This window comes from Staurois parvus, unplaced genomic scaffold, assembly GCF_062004578.1.
Source record: "Staurois parvus isolate SC_StPar_1 unplaced genomic scaffold, SC_StPar_1.0 ptg000671l, whole genome shotgun sequence".
Taxonomy (NCBI): Eukaryota; Metazoa; Chordata; class Amphibia; order Anura; family Ranidae; genus Staurois; species Staurois parvus.
In genome coordinates this window covers 2,315,442-2,333,389 of record NW_028318467.1, presented here as the reverse complement: position 1 = coordinate 2,333,389, position 17,948 = coordinate 2,315,442, and the positions used below count along the sequence as shown (strand labels likewise).

General features: G+C 40.1%; 1 protein-coding gene across 2 annotated transcripts in view; it reads right to left on the bottom strand.

Annotated features, from left to right (window-relative positions):
- KIRREL3 (kirre like nephrin family adhesion molecule 3) overlaps positions 1 to 17,948 on the bottom strand; it is a 1,079,924-nt gene that overhangs the window by 411,194 nt on the left and 650,782 nt on the right. The gene's annotated exons all lie outside the window — the stretch shown is intronic.

The window sequence follows — 17,948 nt, the reverse complement described above, 5'->3', positions numbered from 1 at the left end:
GATGATGAGGAGGTCTGGGCACCCCAAAAATGCATGGGATGACACAGGGCAACCTTGTTGTTTTAAATTTTGCAAGTAGCAGTTACTTTTTTTAGAATAGGAGACACAGAGCAACTTCCATTCCCACAGTTTTTTTTTTTTTTTTTTTTATCAGAGCTTAATGGAACAAGCTGAAGGTAGAAGCTGCTTGGCTACCATGCACAGCTGCACCAGATTTTGCACTGTCCACTTTTAGTGAATGAACCTCAGTGATTCAAACTGTATATTTACAAAACCAAAAGGGGGCAAATAAGAGTTCATTATTTGGGTTTACATCCTCTAATGGTGACCTAAGGGCCTATTTATAATGACTTTACTGAGAACTTTGGTCTGTGAATCCTTTACTGCTATAAAGTTTACACCAGGTGAAAGTTACAGCCAGTGAGCAACCACTGCATGTCACTAGTTCTGTGAAAACCTTGTAAATCTGCTGCAAAGAACTTTTAATGGTGAAGAAGTAACCAAAAATAACCCATAAACCTCCATTACTTAATAACTCTGTAATCTTTTGTGAGCTCCTGAATCTCTTCTTTTCTCTCTCAATTCCATTTATCTGGAATGCTCAGTGCACACTAGCTGTGGTCATATGTGCTGTTCATTGAACACTACAAATCCAATAGTCTATAGTCCATCTCAGGAGCAAAGAAGAGAGGTTAGCTATGTTCCTAGATACAGTGGGACCATGGAGAATGAACATAGCAAAAAGAATTTGGAGACTTGGAGAAGGCTGAGTGCAAACGAATGTACTTTTTTGAGTTAAGAATACGTACTAAAAAAATAAAATAAAAAAAGACTACATACTTGAATTGATTTTTTTTTTAAACCAGAGTTTATTCTCCCTTTAACTGCATTTCTCCTTCCAGCTTAGTCATAGGTACAGGAATAGAGAGAAAATCATCTCTAAACTATCCGAAATGAAAAAAAGTACTTTAATCATACAATAACATTGATTTTAACTGTAGCATTGCGTCAAGATCCATGATCAGCTTGATGTGTTGATATTTGTATAAAATAAATTGATAAATGTGCTAACATTTTTATCACCAAGATGCACCAAACCAAAAAATGTACAAATGCAACTATTTTAATGATATATGACTTTGTTTTTGCTTCTTTATTAAATAGGCCCTGATGGTACACTCTGTCTGCCTAGACAGCAAAGAACCTCCATTTGGGTTCTACACTCATCAGTTAAATCCCTTGACATCCTACACTGCGAATGTTGATTTATTGCTTTTCACCGTCTCCTTTGTTTATAGCAAAACTGAGCAACAAGTCAGTTCTTTCATGGTGCAAAGTGATAGAGATACACGCGGCATCACAATATTTTATTGGCCGTCTATGTAAGGAGGCGCATCAAACTGCTGGGCTGCCAGTCCCATGTATCACATGTGGAGGTAGTATTTACGGCTGCTGACACATTCGGGATGAAGGTTTGTCTAAGTGAGGCCTTTTCTGATTTACGGGAGAAATAAGCAGAGTAATAAAAGCAAGGTGATGATATTTCTCCCTGTACAGGGGCTATCCAGTGATCGTATATACATGAAATTATAATTTACATGTATAATGATGAGTTTGGTAGTGGAGGAGAGAGAGACTATCTATCTCCCCCTTCCTTCAATTCAGCTTCAAATGTGCCATAAAGAAAAAAAAGTATATAACCTTTTTCTGGAGTATTATTGCAATGTAAAAAATGTGCTTTCTGAAGGTCTTGGGAGGCCCATCACTTTCCCGCCGCAATCTGGCTGATTAACTGTGCCCGGCGCACTATCTTTCAACGTGGGGAGTCTTTCGCCGTTGGCGGGGACAGATTGAGCTTGGAAACAGCCACAAGGCAGCTTAGCTTAATGGGACTGAAAACATTTCTCGCCTAATGTATGAAAAATGCTACGGGCCTTCTTTAAAGTTGGGTGTTTTGCATTTTTATGTCAATTTGACACAGAATCTCATTTCGCCGCCTTGTGTCTTTAATACAGGATTTATTTCCTGCCCAGACAAAACCACAAGGCAAGAGCACATTAATGAGAAGGATTTTTGTACAAGGTGGAACCTGGTAATAGATCTTGCAGGAAACACAGGATCTTCTAGGAAAGCAAATTGTAGCTTGTGAGCCCAACTATATGGTAAAGTTAAAATGTATCTAAAGGCAAAACTTTGTGTTCTTTTTATGGCGATTCACTGTCTGTCTTGGTGATTATAGCCACTGGGACTGAAAGGGATTAGAAATCCAAAAACTTGAGTTCTCACCAAAACAGGGTTAGAGAGTTTGGGTTGTCAATTTACTTCAAGGAGGGCCCCAATGTAGGGCTTCATTGCCCTCAAATATTCCCATATTCAGTTACATTTTCTGACAATTTGAATTTTAGGGAGTTTACTTAAATATGTTGGAACTCTATTTGACCTATCAACAGCAAATCTGTTTTGTAAATGCAGAAGACATTTTAGTGGCATTTTGGCAGTAGATTATCACTTGCTGAGTTTATAATACATCTACATACTTGCTTCATTTTAGGCTGAAGCAAGGCCTACATGTATGTAGTACCCTCCTACCTAGGCTGCTAGGTTTTGGTTAGACAAATTTAGTTGTTGCCTCTCCAGTAATCAGCAGAACAGTGCATGTGTTTGTTTTAGGCTGCTCTGGGCTCTGCAGGTCACAAGTTTGACTGATTCCCCCTGTTTCCTGGAGATTTCCAGAAACATAGTGTGTGGGGGAGTCACATGAGCAGCCTGAATATTTATGCAGCTCCATCCAATTCTTGGGGAGGTGTGCCAAGATGGCAGTTGGAGAGTGGATAAATAGTCTGGAAACCCAGAGAACAGGATTCTTTTCCCTGGAGGAGAGGTTCCCAGCCGGGAAGGGTGCCTTCCCTTCCTGGCCATCATGCTAAGGATCCAGCCTGTTCATCAAGGCCCCAGCTGTGCTCAGCTGAGTGGCCTATTCTTATACAACCTCCTGGGGAGCCAAATAGAAGAGTGCCACTGAAAATCTTATCTTGGAACTCTACAAAAGCATTGGGTTGCCTGGAGTCTGAAAGAGACATCCAAGCCCTGGGGACACTGTGAGTACAGACCAGAGGCAGAGAGATGTTAGTGACTGTTGCTGCTGTTAACCCCTGCCACATTCAGTCAAGGCTTGCCTGGCCTGGGACACTGCTAATGGTGTACCAATGCTGTTCACTTCTTGTCCTAATACTTGGAGAACTGTGTCAAGAAGCTGTTGCTAAGGGGATTGTGTCCTTGCATTCTTGATTAGTGTCCTGGAGTATCTTACAACTCCCTATTCCCTGTCAAAGTTTATCTGCTATATACATTTAAAAAGGCAAACCCTAGACTGATTTTTGAGCTACTGTGCTGAAAGCTGCTGTTTACCTGGCTGTGCTGCACTAGCGGGAAGAGAGCATGCGGTACAAATTAATGGCCTTTGAGGGGGTTGCGCTACATGTACATGTTTTAACACATGTGAATGCTTATTATAATGGGCATTAATGAGCATTGGTAATATATGTTGCCCATGCATTTTGGGGCCAGCACATTCATTTGTAATGGGCCCTCAACAGAGGTCAATGTGGTGAACAATGACCTGAGCCTTCAACTTTTAGACACACACATGTTGTGGTAACCAGGAAAAAATGTTAGGTAAAATTTTTTCTACAATGGAGCCAGTAAAAAGAGAGAGTGATTTGAACACTTAACAGTTTTTTTGCTGCCAAAAAAAAATCCAAAAAGAAAATCCAAAAATTTCGGTTGACATCAAAACACTAATGGAAGAGAAATCTTACAATGCAGACACTAGTTCTGGTGACCTTGGTGATGCACTGGGATTCCCTCAATTTGGAAGAATTTCCTCTCATTTCCTGTTTCAGCTGTGTGACAGGAAGTGAAGAGAAATCTCCCCAATGGGACACAGGTAGTAAAAAAAAAAAAGAAAAAAAAATTACAGGGGTTATAGTCCTCCCTTACTCTATCCAAAATGAAAAAAAAAATGGCAGCACCACTCAAAGCACTACAAAGACCCCCCGCAGTCGAAATCACAGATCAAGTGCTGATGTTCAAATAAGATCATCGGAGCTAGCAGAAGCAAATTGGAAGACAGACGGTGGAAGCGCCGCACACTGGAATCCAGCCACTATACAGAAAGTTAAATTATAATCTCTATGATTAAACCCCATAGGCAGGGCGAAACATGTCAGAGGGGTGTAGTCAAGAGGAGCTTAGATGAAGCTGTTATTAGCACCTTTCTGCTTCTGTCTTTTGATGAAAAAAAAGGTTTTACCTTTAGTTACACTTTAAGCTCAACTTTCAGTTTAAATGAGTTAAGTAAATTACAAGTACATCAAAACAAAAGGTGTGCAAAGTCTTATAGTTCATTTTCCTTAACACGTCCTGTCCGGTGCCAGCATGCTGTGGAGAAGGAACCCTTGATTTCTCAATAAAAGCATTGGTTTCTCTGCAAAGATCTGAAATGCCTTCTACTGAATCAGACTAATATCTCTGTAATCAGCATAATTTAAGCTCCATTCAGATTGAAGATCTCTAACTTTGACTATGCAGGGGGCCTGTTGGACCTCTGCAGAGAGACAGTTGCCTCCACACAGAGAGTATTGGTCCTTCCCTGCGGCATGCTGGCAGGGCATGGGCTTTTCTTTCTATAGAAAACCAGCTATAAAATTTTGCACAACTTTTGTTTTAATGCATTTAGCTTATTTAAACTAAAAGTTTTGTTGGGCTTACATACATAGGTGTGAATAGACCCTAAGTTGAATAGAAAAAGTTAAAAATCAGCAACTATTAGCAAACGTTTATGAACAAGTCAGATTGTACCAGGAAAAAACACAGAAAAAACAGCAGATATTCTTGAACCTTTTTAAGGAGGTCTCCAGCTTGATACTCTTTTTGTGCAGTTGCTTTATGAATTACAAAAAGGGCTTCAGTATTCCTTGCTGGGTGAAGTGAGCTCTTGTGAGATAATCGCAGGTTTCCACGTCCTCCTAATTCTACTGTAGTCAGAGAGGTTGTTAAACCTGACCCCAGAGAAGTGCTTGAGAAGCAGCATCTCAGCGCCACAAATGCAAAATATTTCTATCAAGAGGGCCAAACCATACCGTGTTTTTGTGTCATTCTGCCATGCAATTTAACATATATATTTACCAGTTTATATACACTGTATGTGTTATATAGTTAACATAACTCCAAAGACATACTGGTAGGTTAATTGGATCCTGTCTAAATTGGCCCTACTATGTGTTGGTATGAATGTAAGGTAGGGAATTTAGATTGTAAGTCCCTTAAGGGTTGGGGACTGATATGAATATACAATATATATGTAAAGCACTGTGTAAATTGACGGCGCTATATAAGTACCTGCAATAAATATATATACTGTAAGTGTGTGTGGTTTCTTTTTTTATACAGGGGGTCCTAGGAAGGAGGAGAGTCTGTAGGGATTCAGAAAGCTGTAGTTCTGCTTTTAGCAATTGAAAACAATTTTAAAATTTTTTCTCAATATTTTGTTGAGAAAATATGCAGAAGACTGTAAGGGTCGTGTTTCTTGCTGTAGAAAATATAATGCAGTTCATAGTGTGGTGTTGTTATTGTTACCTTGCTGTTATTTATGGATTCAGCATCTTGATAAAGGTTTTGCAGCCATTGAACAATATTTTCTTTATTTTTTAAAAGGACAAAGAGGCCTTGATACCAACAAAGAGACGAAAATAGGTAAATGTTTTATAATGGCCTGTGTTTGCAAGGTCTCTGCCTAAAAAAGTATTTTATTTAAAAAAAAATTATGAAATAAAGTTCAACATGTTACAATGTCTCCCGAATATGTCAAGGACATATGTTATTATACATATTATAATAAAGACATTTCAAAACACAAAGTATGGTTATCTGAGTATAGTTTGATATAGGTGAGTGGCAGCCGGCTGAATACGTCAAACACGCGTGGAATTCCGGATATGTTTTATGCTTATTCTAATGGTGGGTTGTGGGAATTTAGAAAATGACTGCAAAAGTATTTGTAAGAAAGCTTTCCTATAAAAGATATTTTCATTGCTGTCTTTACTTTCTGCAAAAATCAACCAAAAATAGCACGAAATAACTTGATTATATTACAACTTGCAATTAATCATGTACTTCCATTGAAATCAATCAGCTAAAATAAAACACGGAGATTGCTCACAATGTGACTGATTTAGAGGGTGTGCTACCATCCTGCAACTGAACACTTGATCACACGTCTAAAATTGAACATGAACTTGCCTCCCATGTGTTTAGTCATTCAGCTCATGGCTTGTGAACGCAGGCCTTGGTCTTAAATGATTCCTTTTGCATATGTAGCCAGGTGCTGGCTATATTATTATATTATGCCTATCAGGGACAGTTACAGATGAGACTATGATTACTCCTTTTCCCCCCTAGTGCAAAGTACTGGGATTGCTACATCACTTCCTGTTAGCAGAGTGGATTCAGTTCTTCTGACAGCAGAACATCTATGGACTATAGCCCATACATAATGTATTTCTGAGTGATAATTGAACTACAACTACTAGAGAGCTGGCGAACCAGAAGGATGCTAGGAGAGCACATATACTGTATTCTACAGCAAGGGTCTGTCTCTCTCTTGGTGCAGGATTCAGAACTGAACTGTAGCGCTACCCCCTTAGTTCCACAGGTTGATAGCTTCCATGCCACGCTGCATTGAGGCAGTAATTGCTGCAAAAGGGGCCCAAACCAAGTACTGAGTACATATGCATGCTTATACTCTTTAGAGGTCCGATATTGTTCTATGTACAATCCTTGTTTTATTGATTGTATTTAATATTCTAATTTTCTGAGATTGTGGATGTGGGGTTTTCATGAGCTGTAAGCCATAATCATCACAATTATGACAAATCACGGCTTGAACTATCTTGCTTTGCATGTAATGAGTCTATCTCATATATTAGTTTCACCTTTTAAGTTGCATTACTGAAATAAATGAACTTTTGCATGATATTCTAATTTTTCTAGTTTCACCTGTACATCTGAACCCAGAATGTCAGAGGTGTCGGGAGGCTTGCAAGGTCAGGGCAACCACTGGGGACAAACATTATCAAGCGGCCCCTGCAGGGGTATCACTACACGTATGTTGGTATATAACTGACAACAAAGGGCTCTGTTGGTTAATTTTAACTCAAAAGCATCTCAATAGGAAAGGCAATGCAAAGTACATCAAATACAGCCCCAATACTGCCAACACTGCACCATAGAGGTAACTGAGAATCTGCTGACCTGCTTTGACACACATGAAGGGCAGGAACACAATGCCTGTATACACAAGTCCTAAAAAACACTCATGTGCTCCCAACCTTTGACTTTGAAGCAAAGTCATGTACTGGATTTGTGAGCAGTGGAAAGAGAGTAAACTCCTCCTAAACCTGGGTGAAGCAAGGGTTTTGTATAGTTTGTGCTACTTTTTGTCAACTCCTAAGGTCAGTTGTCAATAGCTGGTCTTTACAGATTCACTTTAAGCTGATCACTATGCAGTCTCCCTGGCATGTTTCTGAGTTTGTGCTCTTTACTTAAAGAAGGTCTCGGCTTGCCTGGCCATTGATGGATCTGATCCCAGCAGGAGAAGTACAGAATAATATCCGGAATTCAGCCATCCTGGCTTCATCTCATACCTTACTGCAGCCTCGCCAGCCATTCACCTTTTACCCTCCTGCTAAATGAATCCTTAATGATTGACAGGCAGCGTCCTCAGCCATGCAGAAAACGCGCATCAGTCACAATCAGCGCCTCTCGCTCCGCACTCCACTCCATGACAGCTCTCTATGGAGAACATGTCATGGCTAATGAGACATTTATAGGCACTAAAGGAACCCCTCTCCGCTTTTACTCTCCAAATAGTTAAGCGGCGCAATTAAAGGCGCGTAAAAATTCATTTACGAAATTATGTCAGGCGATGAATACTAAATATAGACAGCGAACCTCACAAACAAGTGTTACAGAACACCTACAGTGCCAGTAAGCTAGGTGTAATCATATATAAAGGAGCAATGGAAATATTCATGGGTACAAAATTATAAGTTCCAACATTACTGAGATTATTCAATCAGACTCAATCAGTAAAATCTGCAGAGTGCACCAGTTGATAGCAACTGATCCAAAATACATTTTTGTGTTGTAAAATGACAGGTGATTCATTGTAATGGGTTACTGTATATTGTACACCCCCCCATGATCAATCATTATTAAATATTAGTATACAAAGTTGAGCATAGTGCATTTGCCAAATGGATTAAAGGGTTATGACATTCACCCAAAAAAATAATATTGCATCAGTTTCTTTTGTCCAGTGGGGACTCTGCAGTTCCCACTCTCCCTGTCTTTGACATTCCAAAGTGGATGGGAACACTAACATGTTCAGTTGGCCAATATGAGAGGCAGAAACTATTGCAATGAGTTCCCTGAACCACTAATGAATGTCCTGAACCACAAATGTTCCTATAATTGAAAGAAGATCTTTATTGTTCCCAGGTGAATTATTCTGTTGCTCAAAATCACACTTCTAACTAGATATGAGTGACATCGAGTCACCAGGATCTCCAATAAATCTAGTAGGGCCCTAACCTTGGTGTCTCTAGTGATGGGCAGAATGGGCAAATGTGAGCAAAACAGGGGCAACCAAAGAGGGTAAAAAAGTGTCACTGCTGACTTTCAAGGGTAAGTCAAGATTTACATATTTTGATATCTAATAAATCTTGACAAAGAGGGTGAAAGGGAATTTCCATTCAAGACACAGTAACTAGATACCAACAATACTCCAGAAAGTGTAAAGATGATTGGGAATAGAATTCTTAAAACATCCAGGAGCTATTCAGGAGAATGTCCGGAGAAAGGTGAACATGTCCATGAATGCTGCTTGCACCAATAAATTCTTGGCTTCTCATATATCTTGGATATTCAAGCAGTGAGACCTCTCTACCATGATTAAAAGTTCAGTAGAGATGGCGGGAACACCTCATAATGGACACAGCAGGTGTGTAGACCTAGAAACTTAAACGTAGAGATGTGTTCAGAGATCTCACCAGAGAATTTCAGGTAATTTAAAGCTCATGTAACCCCCAACTCAATGACAATTAGTCACATAAACAATTGCATTAAAAAACATACAGTACTTTTATATTGTTTTAAAACTATTTTTATGGCATCTCAGTTAAGTAGATCACCAGGTTTCAGTGAAGTTGAAATTGTTCATTTGGACCAAGCTTGTCCAAATGAACTATTAACTTCACTAAAACATGCTCTCAGCTACACATAGTATACAGTGCTGTATTCCCGCAGCGGGGTGAGAACTTCCTATCCCACTCCTGGAACAAAATCAAGTCAGGACTGAGCACTGCTCAGCCATTCACAGGCAAGCATTGTGTTATATTAATGAATACAAAGCTTACTCTGGCTGAGGCAAACACATAACATCACGAACTCCACCCCAGCCAATCAGAAGAAAATTTTTATTAATTCATAGAATACAAAGCTTCCAGTGAATGGCTGAGCCCAACTTGATTTTGTTCCAGGAAGGGGACAGGACCTTCTTGTTTCGCTGCCAAAATACAGTGCTGTATACTGTATATAGCTGAGACTACATACAGATCTACTTTAAAGATTGTATGAGCGTATATTGATTGGGTATACATGTACTTTTAAATATCCAGCACTCAACAGATATGGAAATATTAGGTTTGGGTAGACTGACCCTGGAGGTGAATGCCAGCAACCCTACAACATGCAGCTAATTGATCAGTGATGCTTCAAAAGATGACCTTTTGGGAAAACATTTGGATAACTTCCAAAGGAAATCTCAGCAAAGCAATCTGTATTATTTAAGGCTTGGCCATTTGGAATTCAATCACTGTGCACCCTGGTGGCACTGTTCCTAATAAACTTCGCCATCCCCGCGGACCTCTTGTTCCACAGGCAATGGGACACAGCAGCTTGGCTCTTTTCCCTCATTGATCATTGTGTATAATCTTTGCTCTTGAAAGAAGCTGGTCCCAGGTGCTTATTTCTACAAGCACACTCCTTATTATTATCTGGTCTGAATCAAACCCAGTGCAGGTTCCTGACAGTCAATAGCTGACTGGTGGACTTACCCTAGCTTTGCCCTTGTCCAGCCATTGTAGCTGAATCTGTAGAAGCAGAATTGATTTACTGTCTTCCCGCAAAAAAGCATCTGCACCATAAGCACACATTCCCTGTGTCAGGCATCCACTTTATAAGGCCAATTTCCTGAGCTATCTCACTGAATTGCCTGATGCAGGCCATACATGGTTCAAATTCCGAACAATTTTTCGTCCGAAAAACTAAAACGTAATCAGATGGTGCCATCAATGATTTTGAAAATTGGTCGACCAAGTCATAAAGTTCACACCATATAACAAGCGAAACTTCTGTTCCTTCCAGGTCTTGGCTCATGCACATATTCTTTTCGGAAAAACGATCGTACGATTATCGGCCGGTGTCATTGACCCACTAAAAGAGCTAAAATCAGCCGATTATTCTTAGGTCCAATTTTGGACGAATTATCGGTTGAATTTCGACCCATGTATGGCCAGCCATAGTGACCATGGCGACTCAAAAGAATCTGTGACTTTATCATATATATCAACCTGTGGTATATTAACTACCTATATACTGCAAAAATGTGTCTCACTAAACCTGTTTTCTAATTTTGATTCTTTTAGTCTGCACAATGGAAGAGCTAATAATCCAATGCCCATTCTACAGTCACACACTATTACAATATTATACTGCTCCAACATAATCTGCAGTGCTACACTAAGAACACTGAGCCATTCACATCAGTCTTTGCACCAGAAGAGCTTACTTTCTCATGTACACTGCAGCAGATAAACTCACGTTTAGGAGCTGTTCAGTGTTTTTTTCAGCAGCCCCTGAACTCTCCCTAATGTTTTTTTTAACGCAGAAAACGTGTGTTCAGTAGTAGATTCTATCAGCGTTTCAAAACGCTTGTAAACGTGGCCAACCGCGTTTATAGGCGTTTGTGTTTGAATTTTTTTTTAACTCTTCCATTTCCAGATACTGTCCAGAGCCTTTTTTCATCATGAAAAATGCATGCAAAGTCTTTTCCTATTACTCAAATGGACCTGGCACACCATACTTTCAGGTTTTGCATGAAAAAAAATATGTTAGACACTGCTGCAATAATTTCTGCACAGAAATGAGCTGGAACACATCCAAACACCAAAAAAAAAAAACAGCTAATCTCAACATATACTGCTCTTTCTGCTTCTGCTCTCTCTATTTCTCTCAAAATGTCTAAAATAGTTACTTTTTTACTGTGTTTCAGTGCTTTCTGGGCATTTTGGAAGGTCTCCTGATGTTTAAAAAAAGCTTCTAAACACAAAAGCTCATAAATGCGCATAAACGCGGTATGCAAACACGGCTAAATAGACGTTTTTTAACCTACGTTTTCCAGCAGTCAGTTTCCATCGTTCAGAAGTGTCTCGTGTACATGGGTCCTAAAGTCACACCACAGTCCACACTGTTATTAATATATATTTATGTAGCTCTGACATATTTTGCAGTGCTCTACAGAGAACACTGAGTTAGTCACATCAGAAGAGCTTACACTCTAATGCCCCTACCATATTCACACTCTATTACTATTTTTATTATTCATATAACTATCTTGATCTTTTTCCCACCAATATTTCTAATATGTAATATCCATTTCTGTACTGTTCATATGCACACATATTCCTGTTCTAATGCATTTAATGATTTCTCCCCTTAACACTCATCTAGGAATCCTCGTCTGAATGATTTTATACTTTTCCAGATGTGTTTTTCTTATGTTCCTTTTCCTCACCTCCAGAGAACACACCAAAATATCAAACTGTAATAAGTAATTTGGTGGCAGTACTAGAAAGAGATTCAACACTAATTAGAGGCCGCCTCAGAGAGATTCCTTCAATACAGGGAATGCGTAACACCCTCCCATGGGACAGATTGCGTCCCTCGCCTCCCCCAAGAGTGCCCCCAGCACTGTAAGCTGCAGACGCTTGTGCTCTAAGCCCCGCCCGGAGTCACCCTTCTTGGCGGGATAAGCCCTTTCTCACGAATTACATTCTCCCCATCTCCCGCACGCCTTTGAAGTGCAGGAGTACTCAGCACCCCAGCGAATCTGCCAAAAATGTTTACTTAGCATTTTACTGAGGAATCCATCATGTTTGAATTTCTCAGAGCTCTGTTTAATTAACATCACGGCTTATTCAAACAGCTAATGAGCTGAACTGCCTCAAAAATCACCCATTGATTTTGTCTCAATCAACTATTTTTCCCCCCACTCTTACGAACTCATCATGTATTTTTGAGCTTGGTGCAACGCTGCCTTTAAAGTTACAATTTACATAAATGAAGGATGATGGCTTCTGCGTTTTATTTTCCTTGGCAAGGCTGAAATTTAGCATCATGCTGAGTGCCGAGTGCAATTTTTGCCTAGATATTATTATTTTTTCTTTATTTGTTTTCTGAAAGCCACAAGCTGCTTCATATAAATTGGATCCTCTGTCAGGCTGTTTGTGTACCTTTTGCTGAGATTTCTTCTCACTTCCTGTTGTGTCACTTTGGTAGGGAGTGAAGGAGAGTCAGTGAACAGGGGCACAGATAGCAATTAAACCCTATTTGGAATTGTGTTGAGCTCTGTTTATCTTTAACAGATTACAATATCTTTTCTGGTGCGCTTGTTAGGAACTTGTGGGGAATGTTAAATTATTTTTCTCTGTATGAAAACATGTCTCCTTGGCACTGAATCAAGGACAAAATCCCTCTGTTCCCAGGATGCCTTGTGTTTTTTTTTCCTGTACGAACTGCACTGTCAAAGTTATTATTGTGGAGAGTGTGCTTATACAGATTGTCAGGTGTTGGGATGGTGGGGATCCCTCATATTGGGCACAGCAAGTGTGCAGACCAAGGAACTCAGCTCAGGGATGGTAAGAACCTTTTAAATAAGCACACTAGGTATGCAGTCCTGAGTAAACAGTGATTGCATGGTGGGAGCCCCTCATAATGGGTACAGCAGTTGTGCAGACCATTGAACGAATTGCAGGGAAGGTAGGAGTCCCTCATAATGGACACAGCAGGTGTGCAGTACAATAGTAAATAGTCTGCATCATGAAGAGATTCCAATAAAAAATAACTTTATTTACTACATAAGGCTAAAAAGTACAGCCTTGCAGGAAAGCTGACATGTTTTAGCCTAAACAGTCTTAGTCATAGCTCCCTGCTCCAGGGCAGGTGTGCAGACCCAGAATCTCAGCTCAGAGGTGACAGGAGCACCTCAAAATGGGCACAGTAGGTGTGTAGACCTGATAACTTAGTTCATGGATGGTGGGAACCACTCAAATAAGCATACCAGGTATGCAGACCTTGGTAATTAGCGCTGAGATGGTGGGAACCCTTCATAATGGGCACAGAAGGTTTACAGGTCCCAGAAAGTCAACACAGGGATGGTGGGAGCCCCTCATAATGGGCAAAGCAGGTGTACAGACCCTGGAACTCAGTGCAGGGATGAGGGTGTCCTCATAATGAACACAACAGGTGTGCATAACCCTGAAGAAATCTCAGCAATAGAGTCCTATTGAGATGGAAAATATGTCAGAAGGTTTTAATTTCCCAGCATCCACCAAACACTCACAGCATACATAAAATATATTGGTTATGGACAGACTGACCCTTTAACAAGAATAAAGTGAGCTTCCTGCCTCTATCTTCTCCAGTAAAATGACCTTGTAATAGTGAGAAAAGCCGGGTCTAGAAGGACTGTACTTGGTAATGATACTGGTAATAAGCTCAGGAAACTCTTAAGCCCTTTCCATTTGCTGTGTCTGATAATGGAGTTATTTCTCTTAATGGCTGCGGATGCCAAGTCTGGACAGAACCTTTTTCTCTCTTAAGAAAATGAAAAAACACAACAGCTTTCTGATGTTCATTAAACAACAATGCTGGGTATATTGGAGAAAAATAGATACTTTCCGTATTTCATGTTATAGGGATCTTTTCAATTACTTGAATGCTTGACTTTTTGTGTACACCCTCTTGATATATTTGAGTACACTACCTCTCTCCTGCAGGATTGGTGTACACTATGTGACTATTGTACACTGAGCCTCACTCTATGCAGAGATTTTGTGGCTTGCAGGACAACAATCTCAGCGCCAGCAGATTGAGTGTGACTGTCATTGTGGCAGATGAACAAAGCAGTTATCCCTTTACACACTACCCAAACACACACACACACACACGGTATTTGCCACCATGGAATCATGCACCATTCATGCATCTTTCACTGTTGCAATTCTGACCCTGCAATGCCCAGACAGGAATATTTTTATTCTGTTGTAGCTTTTCTATGGAGGCAAAATTGCTATGATTTCAAGATTCAGATTCATGATTTTTAAAAATCATTTTAATGAAAAGAAAATATTTACAGAAAAGATATTAGAAAACAGGAATAACAGAAAAGGGTTTAAAATTAAGTATTGTCTGCCTGGCCAGTGAACCACTGCTTTGGTTCAGTGCAGAGTTTGGATCACTTGTAAAGTAGGTTCAGTCTGATATGGCAGAGTCACTGGCCCTCATAAATGACTTTTAGTATTCTTCATAGTTTTGATGGTAAAATGGAAACCCTGGCTAGCAAATGCAGATACTTTTCCTTTCCCTGGAGAGGGTGCTGTAGAGCCCACTCCACCCAATCAATTGGTCCAAGGGGTGTGGTTTAGCAGAATGACAATACAATTTTTTAAATACCAAATATGATATAGATCTTATGTACATTTCTCTTAGAACATCTAAATTGTCCTATAAGAGTTCTGGACCTTCTGGCCCTCTGGCCCTCTGGCCTTGTCTGATTGTTGTTTTCTGATACATTAGTGTAACCACTTACACTTGTTACCAACAGTACAAAAAAAGGTTATCCTCATACAAAAGGATAAAGTATGAGAATGCAAAATATGAAGAGAAAATAGGAGAAGAAAGCGATATCTTTGCTGTCAGTTGAATTATTTGTAACCCCTAGCATTGGTATCAGTGGCACTACTACTAACCCCCCACCCCTAATGGTGTCAGTGACTGTAATTTTAACCCTCAGCATTGGTATCAGTGGCACTACTACTAACCCCCCCCACATTGGCAGTCATTGGCAGTGCTGTTAACCCCAACTTAAACTAGTGGTAAATAGCAGTGCTAGTCAACTCTCCTTCATTAGTGGTCAGTGACAGTATTATTTAACCCTCTGCATTTGTGGTCAGTGACGGTATTATGTAACTCCCCTAATCATTAGCTATCAGTAGTGATATTATTTATTCCCTTCTGTAATAATGAACAGTGGCAGTAATATTTAACATTGGTGGTCAGAGGATACATACCTAATTACAGGCTCCCAGGCTGCTCTCTCTCTTTTTCCCTTCCCCAGTGGGCTCTGTCTGTTGTGGTCAGTGTGCACAGTGACAATATTCTGTACTGCCACATATATGCACCACTGTTCGGGTTCTCAATCGCGTGCCTCTGGCTTTGTGACCACACTGTGACTGTGGCAGCCTGTTACAATGTTCAGCAAAATCCAAGGGAGTAGACACACACTGATGATATCTTGCCAGGCAAAACATTTATCAGCTAACAAGCTTCAGTACGTGGTGGTGACCCCACAACCACCCCTCTCATGTTCCACCCAATGAACCTAATTATAGAGCCTATCATAATGATCACATGATTGGGAAGCCCATGAAACTTCCCTCTTTGTTCCGATGTTAAGATTTTTTTTAACGACCAACAAAGAGGGGTTCAAGAAAACTTTCTCCACAATGGCTATAGCTACAGAGGTGAAGTGTTTTTACTGCTTGTTCAGAATATGTAAATTCTTTGGTATGGCCACAGGTCTACTTAAAATTAGATGTTAACCCTAAATGAATGACTTTTGGTTTTCTCCTAAACAATTGTCATTTTTTTAAAATTAAAATCCCTATTTTAATCTTTTTTATACTTTGTTTCAGCCCAGTACTGCTCACATGCACCCTGTTTGCAGCCACCATTTCCTTTCTACATGCACTGCACATGGTGTTTCTTAGGGTGGTTTTCCTGATGGTGACAACAGTGGACAATATTTGAGCAGTGTGTTGGCACAGCCATCTATGGTCTCAATGGCATGTGCATGTGACAGGGTGACAATGCAAGAGCCAAACTGGAAGACAAAGTGATAAAGCATTGTAACCCCATACCAGGAAGTGCCTGAACAGGGGCTTTCATGGCAGGGTCATCAGGGTTTATTGATGAAAGCTGCAGATTTAATGAAATATATACTGATTTCTTGTTACAGATTATATGAGATTTTAGTTATTATGTTTACATCTAATTTAAAAATAATCCCAGCATAGCAGAGTGTTAGCCAATAAATGGTTTGCTTCATCAGGAATATTGGTGCTTACCAAGTGCAAAGTTGTGTTAGCAACATGCAAAACAGTAAAGTTTTTTGTTTGCAGTCCTGGGAGGCTAAGGGTAGATTTAGATATGTGTCTAATGTCCCTTGCCTCTGAAGCCCAATCCATGTTCGAATCATGCTACAGAGGTTACTGACAGAAAGTGAAGAAGTGATGCAACGCCTCCTCACTGCCTGTTTAAACCCCATTTTTGCCAACAAACACACTGCAACCGCCTGAATTGCACACAATTTCAGGGCATTTGTGACACTTCCACAATCTTTCAATGTGTAGAATTCAGCGGGCTTGTTGCCCACCGATCGCTACATGTCAGGTGAACTTTGCTGCAGGTGAAAAGCATCGCATGTAAACATCCCCGTCCACTGTCTATTGCTGCTTAAGGGAAGAGGGGGGGTAGTGTTGATGGGTGGCAAAAATACAGCTCAACTACATGTTTTTGCCACCCCCAACCAGAAGTCTAAATGAAGCCTGACATACAGAAGTGCAGAGCACTTTTAAGAGAAGTATATTTGAAACCTATTGGCAGAGGCTTCATTTCTACAGCTAGATATTTTGAATAGACATTTGAAAGTATCTGGTTGTTTGAAGTGTGGCACCCCTATTCTGAATGTAAATCATATGTTATTTAACCGTAGAATTATTAGGAGGCTCTGAAATAGAATTGCGGTTTGGAGAAGTGACTTAGTGGAGAGGCGTATAAACATTTGAAATGAGTGTGTTCCTACGAGGTTCCCAGGAAAGAAATGGCAATTTATTTACTTGGATAATATTGACCGCAGTAAAAGAACTGCTTAAAAGTGGATTGATATACTATTTCCTCATATTCAGCATTAGTCATTGAATGTCCAGATTTTTGAAAGTGGAGTTTTACTCCTCATTTAGATGGGCACTGGCACTCGTACTGTATGCATGAGGCTTTTGTTTTCACACGTGCATCCACCCCGAGCTGAGTGCATGCAGCCTATGGATGTGAATGCAGATGCAGCAGCTGCACAGTCACATGTCATAATTTGACAGGTGTGCAGGAGCAGCAGTATGCAGATGTGGATGCAGGCGCAACAACAAAAGCCTCACAAACACAGTGTGGGTACCAGTGCTCATATGAAGGAGGTGTTAAGGGGCTTGGTAAAGCTTTGAAAAGAAAAGTCTGACATTAGATGGGCTAGATATAGAGATACAGTTGCAAGAAAAAGTATGTGAACCCCTTGGGATTACGTGGAGTTTTGCATGAATTGGGCATAAAATGTGCTCTGAACGTCATCTAAGTCACAACAATAGAAGAACACAGTCTGCTGAACATAATACTACACAAACATTAGATGTTGCCAGGGTTTAATTGCACATAACATGTAAACATTCACAGCGCAGGGAGGAAAAAGTATGTGAACCTTTGGACTTAATAACTGGTTG